The sequence below is a fragment of the Chrysochloris asiatica genome, unplaced genomic scaffold, assembly GCF_000296735.1.
Source record: "Chrysochloris asiatica unplaced genomic scaffold, ChrAsi1.0 scaffold00031, whole genome shotgun sequence".
Taxonomy (NCBI): Eukaryota; Metazoa; Chordata; class Mammalia; order Afrosoricida; family Chrysochloridae; genus Chrysochloris; species Chrysochloris asiatica.
Genome location: NW_006408549.1, coordinates 9,171,937 through 9,180,190, shown reverse-complemented (window position 1 = coordinate 9,180,190; position 8,254 = coordinate 9,171,937). Strand labels below are relative to the sequence as shown.

General features: G+C 42.3%; 1 pseudogene; it reads left to right on the top strand.

The window, feature by feature from the left end:
- The first annotated feature begins 5,795 nt into the window (after positions 1–5,795).
- On the top strand, positions 5,796–6,348 carry LOC102822792 (annotated as a pseudogene).
- Positions 6,349–8,254: the final 1,906 nt, after the last annotated feature.

Below are 8,254 nucleotides of genomic sequence, written 5' to 3'. Positions count from 1 at the left end.
AGTGTGGCCTTCCATCTTCTTTTGATGCTTCTGTATCATTCAATATTTTGCCCAGAGAATCCTTCAATAACAAAAGTCAAAGCTTGAATTTTTTCCTTAGTTACCCCAGCTTGAGAAATGCTGAGCGTGTTCTTCCTTTTTGGTTTTCTGATTCCAGATCTTTGCACATTTTGTTATAATATTTGGCTTGTAATATTTTGTTGTAATATTTGTAATATCTTCTCGAGCTGATCTTTGAAATTTTCTGTTCAGCTCTTGTACCTAAACCCCGAAGGAATAAACTGTCAAACAACCGAGGAAAGGGTTTTGTTATTGTAAATAAAGCATAGAATGTTAGGTAGTTAGAACAGGGAGAAAAGGGGTCCTAAGTCACTGTAGGTCTGGCCTAACTCAGCAGGAAACATGCCAACCTCAGCATTAATGGATTTCTGTTAATAGGGTTGGGGGAGAGAGGAGATTGTAAGAAGAAATAAAGTTAGTTAATAATATACTAAAGTCTGAAAAACAAAACTCAAGGAAATCATATAAAGACAAATTCCCCAAATTGACTACTTGGGCACTTGAACCAGGAGTGTAGCCCACTTCCCTGATACAGGTATACATAAAGAAGCAGCCAGTTGTACTCAGGACTCTACCTCCTGTTCTTTTGCAAGGTGGTTGCCCGTTCCTATTTCTCTGTAAGAACGTTTATGAAAAAGCATTTCATTTCCCTAAGTTTCTTGTCTTTCTAACTTCTTTGCACAGGGTAAGTGTTTTGCATGTTCCTAATTCTTTGGAAGGACAGTAGCACCATTTCAGGGACAACATTTCAACCATAACAAGAATAGGATGAGAAAGAAAACAGAGAATCTTATATGGGAAAATAAGACATGTCAAAAACAAATCACTTTTTACAGTTTTGCCTAGGCCCACATTAAAAAAATGGGGATCACCCATAGGAGACCACTGTAATCCCTGCTCCTCAGAACAGGATAGCCCAAACCTAAAAACTGGATAACAGTCACCAAAATACCTTTCTCTGGTTCTGTGGAAACTTCTGTTACCTTTAATTTTTTTTTTTTTTTTTTTCATTTGTTTAGGAAGCCTTACAGGTGCCACTTGAGAATGAATCCTCTCTCCTGTCTTTACTCATAGTTGAGGCTGTAATTTCTTCCTGGACATTGCCTCAAAGTCAGTCCCCAAAAGCCCTGATGCCTGTCCAAGGCCAATTTTCTCTCCCACATCTCTGGTACAGAAAAAAGCTGAATTCTGTTCCACCCTCATTGCACTGATTTTCAGAGTTCAAAAAGGAGACCCAAGTGAAGAATGTTCTGACAGACTTCATTGCATCCCTCTTTTGTTCTTTTTATTGCAACCTCTTCTGTGGCTTTGGGCACAGATCATAGGGGCGGGGCAGGGACCATTCCTTATTGCTGAGACAACTCCACCCCTTATCACTGACTTAGTGTTCTTGGACTATTTTATAACTATCCACTCTTTTTTTCCTAGGGTGAATTCTCATTTCCCTTAAGAGATTTTTTAGTCCTTTAGGCTAATAGGCTCTTATTTATTTCAGGGAATGTTGATTTTCAGGGAATACTGAATTCTAGTGAGATCCCAACTAGAATGCATACTTCCATTTTCCAAACACTATTTGTCATTGTGTCTGTTCCCATTTGTGGAGATTCTATGTGTGTTAGAGTAGAACTGGACTTCTTAGGGTTTTCAGTGACTCATGTTTTAAAACTTTTTATTGTGAATTAAGTGAAGGTCTACAAAGAAGATGATCAGTTTTACATTCAACAGACAATACACTTCGTTTTACCTCCATGATTGCAATCCTCTCCATGCAGTTATCTCGCTTCCTCCCTGTGGTTTCCTATTTCCATTCTACCCTGCTTTCCACCACTTCTCAACTTTATCCTTAGGTCAATGTTTCCCTTTTGATCTTGAATGAATGACCATTCCATAGTGAGCATATCTTACTAGAGTTGTTGTCTCCCTTGTGTACCTGTACTGTTGACTGAAAATTGGACCACAAGGGTGAGTTCTATTCTAGATCTGAAGGTTGGTTCCTCAAATCTCTTTCTGACCAGTAAGCCTGGTCTTTTTTTTTTTTTTTTAATTGTTATTGTGAATTGAATGATAGTTTTCATGGGAAAACATTAGCTTTACATTCATTCTATCATGTTTCATTTCATTGCAATAATTACAATCCCCTCCATGCATAATCATTCAACAACATTTGCTTCCATTCTGGTTTTTTGTTGTTGTTGTTGCTGTTGTTGTTTTTTTAGGGAGGGGATGTACATTGAAACAGGAATATATAACCATTCAAACAACCAAAGGGTACACCCTGCAAGTCTGCCCGCTGGCTGTCAGCACACAGCCCCTCTCCCTGCCTGAGTCCAGAGTCCCCAGCTGCTCCATCTCTCCATATCATCATCTCTGCCTCCATCTCTGGCACCGCTACTTCTCTGGATAGGGTCCCACACTCTGCTCTTCTCTCTTGATGGTCCCAGGGACCTCTGCTCTTGGACTGCAAGATCAACCACTCCCCTCATTTTGTTACAAACTGTCTACCTTTACATTTGTAGCACTCACAATAAGTCCTGATAGCAATTATTCACTATTGAACCACTAGAGTCTTATACCAATCTCCTTTCACCAACCCCGTTCAGACAGGTTGGAAACCACTCAGTGGAGATTCTACCTTTCCCCACACCCTCTGAAGATAGGCTCCCTCTTGAAAGCTTATAAACCAGTCACTTAGTGCCTTTGTCGCCACCTCCCCTTATTGCCTTTGTAGCCATTGTCTAAGTTGCCCATTCCTGTCAACCCTGTGTACCAAGGGCGTGGGAATGATGTTCACTATAAAGATTCATTCCCTCTTTTGTGCTACTACATTCATAAGGATAGGTCAAGTTCATTGTATCAGATTACTCTTGTTTTCCTTTTCTTTCTCTAGTTGAGTTCTGATCATTCAGCCACTGAAGCCAGGTCAAGTGGGTACTATCTGCAAGTATGGGTGTTCTTGCCCTTCTCCCCTCACTTCATATCAGCTGGATGCTTCACTCTCCACTCTAGTCCTCTGTGGCCATGCCCATGTCCCTGGGTCCAGAAGTCCCCAGGTCTCACCATACTTCTGGCCAACCAGGTCTCAATCCAGGTTGTCTATTGAACATGGCTGGACTTAGTTCACAACTTCATTGTTGTTTTTCCCTCACTTCCCCTTATCGGTAGACCAGCATGGTCAAGCCTGGTCTTTATATATATGTGTGTGTATATATATATACATAATTTTGAGTTTTGCTCTACATTTTCCCCCACTCTATGTGGAACTGTCTAGTGTAACCCCTTTCAGAGCAGTTGGTAGTGGTATCTGGGTACAATCTAGTTCTTCTGGTCTCAGATTCATGGGGGCTGATATTCATTAGCCTATTGAACTAGTTAATTCCAAGAATCTTCAATTTTCATCATTCTTCTTTTTCCCACAAACAGAGAGACCAGTAGTTCTACCTTAGATGATTGCTCATGAACTTTTAAGATCCTAGTTACTATTAACCAAAGTAAAATTGTAGAGCATTGTCTTTGTGGACTATGTTATACCAATGACTGACTTATTTGGAAGTAGGTTGCAAGGTGTGATAATTAAGGTTTTGTGACAACTTGGCTGGACCAGGATTCTTTGTGGTTTAGTAGTTAAGATGTAGTTATCACCTCTATGATGAGATCTAATATGATGCAGTGACTCCCATGATGTCATCTGTTGTGATAAACCAATAAGAGGATTAAAGGTGGGATTCATCACCTTTAATCCCATCATGATCCTGATCTAGATATAAGGGAGATCCCCAAGGGTGTGGCCTGCAACACCTTTTTTCTTACAAGAGATAAAAGGAGAGAGAAGTGAGCAGAGAAAGAGGGAACCACTACCACCAAGAAAGAAGGGTCAGGAGTGGAGTGTGTCTTATGGATTGGAGGTCCCTGTACTGTAAAGCTCTCAGATCCAGGGGAAGATTGATGCCAAGACATATAAGGAATGCTGGGCCTCCAGATGATGGAAGGAGTCAAGGACCTTTCTCCAGAGCTGGTGTTCTGAATTTGGACTTCTAGTCTCCAAAACTGTGAGAATAAATTTCTTTTTGTTAAAGTCATCCATTTGTAGTATTTCTGTTATATCACCACTAGACAATGAAGACACCAGCCCTTTCTTCTGAAGAATCTCTAGGTGGACTTGAACCTACAACCTTTCAGTTAGCTGTTGAGTGCATTGACTTTCTGCACCACTCAGGGACATTTTCCAAGTAAAACCCACTAAGGAGCTCTGGTAGTGTTATGCCCAAAATTCAGGGTCCCTAAAGACCACCAAGGAGCCGACACCGATGCAAGTGCACAAGGGTTGTTTATTCAAGCTCGAGCTCGGACCCCACCCGCATCTGACGCAGCAGATTAGGGATGGAGCCCCGAACTCCCAGTTGTTGTTGTTGTTGTTAAGTGCCATCGAGTCGGGTCCGACCCATAGCGACCCTTGGCAAGGTTTTAATAGAGTTTTCAAGCAAACTCAGGGTTTTTCAGCTTTACAATTTTTGGATTGGTTGACATTTGGCAAAGTATGAGATGTTACAATCTAATTGGTCAGTACTGGTGGTCTTTGTTCTTAGGCTAGGATAAGGAAAACATCTGGCATCTGGCCTTGGGCTGTCCTGTCTATGCTTATCTAGTTCTTGCTGTTGCTAGGGGTGAAGGGCTATTCTAATACAACACGAGCTGATTTGGCACGTTCCTGGAACAGGAGGACATGTTCAGGCTAATGTACAGAATGGAGTCTTTTTCTTAGGTCCTACAATAGCGTAGTGGTTACGAATCAGGCTGCAAACCGCAAGATCAGCAGTTTGAAACTACCAGCTGTTCTGCGAGAGAAAGATGAGGCTTTCTGCTCCCGGAAAGATTTCCAGCCTCGGAAACCCTGTACAGGGTCGCTATGAGTTGGAACTAACTCCTCAGCACACAACAACAACAAATACTGTCAAGGAAGGAGCTCTGGTAGCATTGTGGTTACGAGTTGGGCTGCTAACCTCAAGTTCAAAATTACCAGCCATCCTACAATAGAAAGATGAGGATTTCTGCTCCTGTAAAGATTTACAGCCTTGGACACCCTATGCAGGGTTGCTATGAGTCAGACTGATTCCACGACACAACACCACCACCACCACCACCACATTGTCAAGGACTTTCTCATGGAGTGGTCTCTAGGCATCCTTTCTCACCTCATCTTCCATTCCCTCCCTCATTCATTTTACTCCAACCCCACTGGTATCTTTGCTCTTCCATGAGTCCCCTTCTTGCTTTATGGAAATTAAAACTTGATTCTAAGGATAGAGGAATAGTCAAGATAAGACCAATGCAGGCAGTATAAAATATTCTCTCAAAAAATGTAGAAGGAAAGAGAGAATGAGAAAACCTGGTCCAAGAAAGTTTTGTGTGTGAATGTAATGGTGAGAGGCGGTAGTGGTAGTGCATTCTACTTTAAGGTTAGGCTAGAACTGCGGATGTTTCTATATGTAAAATAAAGATTCACAGGATACAGATTTATTAGAAATAAATAGGCTTCAAGTTCGCACTGCGGTCCCGTGGGTCTGTGTCTTGCTTCAAAAGTGTTTGGACAGAACAGGTCTGGGAACTCCCCCACCTCCTGCCTCGGACTACCTCTAATAACTTCTTTGGGCACAATCTCATCTCCAGGACCATCTTCTTGAGCATTCCCTGCTACCATGACCAGCTAAACACCGTTTTTTTTTTTTGTATGTGTGTGGTTAGCTCCAAATCTTCTACCAACAATGAGCTCTCAGATCCGTCAGAATTATTCCGCTGAAGCGGAGGCCGGCATCAACCATCTGGTTAATCTGCATCTGCGGGCCTCTTACACCTACCTCTCTTTGGGCTTCTATTTCGATCACGGTGATGTGGCTTTGGAAGGTGTGGGACACTTCTTCCGTGAGTTGGCGAAGGAGAAGCGTGAGGGTGCTGAGCATCTCTTGAAACTGCAAAACCAGCATGGTGGTGGTCCACTCTTCCAAGTCGTGCAGAATCCCTCCCAAGATGAGTGGGGAAGAACCCTGGATGCAATGGAAGCTGCCCTGGCCGTGGAGAAGAACCTGAACCAGTCTCTTCAGGATCTGCACACTGTGGATGCTACCCACACAGACCCCCACCTCTGTGACTTTCTGGAGACTCATTTCCTCGACGAGGAGGTGAAAATTATCAAGAAGGTGGGTGACCACTTGACCAACCTCCGTTGGATGTCTGGTCCCCAGGCAGGGCTGGGTGAATAACCTCTTCAAGAGGCTCACTCTCAAGCATGACTAAGAAGAGCCTATGGAGGCCCACAACTTGTGAAGGACCTTCAGCATTTCCCTGCTCTCCCGCATACCTTGTGCCTGAACCTTCCTCTGCAGACAGAGGCAGCATAGTCAATGCCCTGGAGCCCCTCTTCACCCAAGCGGTGGACCAAATGAAAACAATAAAATTTCCTTTTACAGCAATAAATAAATAAATAGGCTTCATACATATGTACATTTTGATGAGAAAAAAAAAAAAACCCACAAATTTTCTCTCCTTGTTGCATGATATTCCTTCCATTAAGAGGTAGTTGTTTCTCTTCCCTCCTTGCATGTCAGCTTGGTCATGATATATTTTGTCCAGTGATACAGCAATGTGACACAGAAGCTTGGAAAGCATTTGCACATTGGAGTCTGCCCACTTTTGCTGCTTTAGGAAAACCCAGTGGTGAATGAAAAGCCTGGAGTGGCCCGCTAGATACTGCAGGCACATGGCCCAGTTGCCTGCCCACCACAACCAACCACCAGACATGTGAGTAAGAGGCCATCTGTGCTTCCCCAGCCTCCAGCTGACCTTCCATCTGACTGCAGTCACACGAGTGAGTCTAAGCAAGACCAGCAGAAGAGCCATCCAGCTGAGCTCAACTCAAATTGCTGACATCCAGAACCGCAACCTACACAGTGATTGTATTTTAAGCCACTGAGTTTAGAGCTGACTTGTTCTGCAGCAATAGGTAACTAACACATTATTGGAGATACAGAATGTGGACTTGATGGTGTAAATATGTGAAAGGAGGTTGGATGAGATAAGATCTAAGGTCCTTTTCAGACACTGAAATCCTATGATTTGATAATGAGATCTCTGTCTACAGCACGTGTAATACACATGATTTATAATCAGAATTTAAGACTTATCTGTGCCTTCTCTTTTATATTACAAATCCCAGAGACACATAATGTACGGCTGCAAAGAACTTAAACTGATTATCATACACACTGATGGTCATGCATGCTGTGTTGCCACAAGGCAGGGCCTTTCCTAAGTTTTGTAGTATTTGTGAACATTTCCTTCACACAATTCATACCTCAATCATGAATAAAGCCTATATGCATTAAAGGAAAAACAAAGGAGTTGAAATATGTATGAATTAAGTTTAAAAATGAAGAGATATTGAAATCACCTTACAATGTCACACATGACCATAATAGAATGCAGCTGCTATAACACTAAAGGAAATTACTTCTAGGCTTCCATCTAATACAGCACAGTTTTCAGTGATAAAGACAGAGGCCTTGAAAATAAGAGGTAATAATGGAAATGTTGACAAACCCATAACTACTGCTGCTAAAAGAATGGCAAAGAGAAAACATAACAAAAAGCAAGAAAAAGACTAGACTAATAAGGAACCCAGTATGAATTTCCAGTGTTTTCACCTATTGTTGGTACTGAATGACAGGGCAGGCTTTCATGACATTATAATTAAATTATAAATTGTTTAGTTAAATCATTTCTAAAAACCAAGGGAAAGTGTACTATTTAATTTCAGATATGATTTCATTTCTCTAAGATTTTTGCTTCCTGCTTATAAGTCAAGAGTTTTTTCAGCTGGGACACTACCTTGCACTACCTTGTCCTGGCTTATGCAATGTCCAACTCGTCACAAGGAGGCAGATGGGGGAGGTGGCAGGCTCATCTTTGTAAAGAACATGTCCTCACCAAGGCCTGGAGTTCTGGGAAAATGTTTTCTTTGAAACTCTGTGTCCAGTGCTCTCCCCTTTCCTGTGTTTGGCACAGTTTTCTCTTTGAAACACTGGGACATCAGGAAAGAGTTCGGATGGATTCTCACCTCCATTGTGCTTCCCCTTCCTCCTGGGCTTGCAGTTCTCCTGAGATACCCAAAGGAGACCCAGCAGGAGGGGCCCTGGCCAGTTTG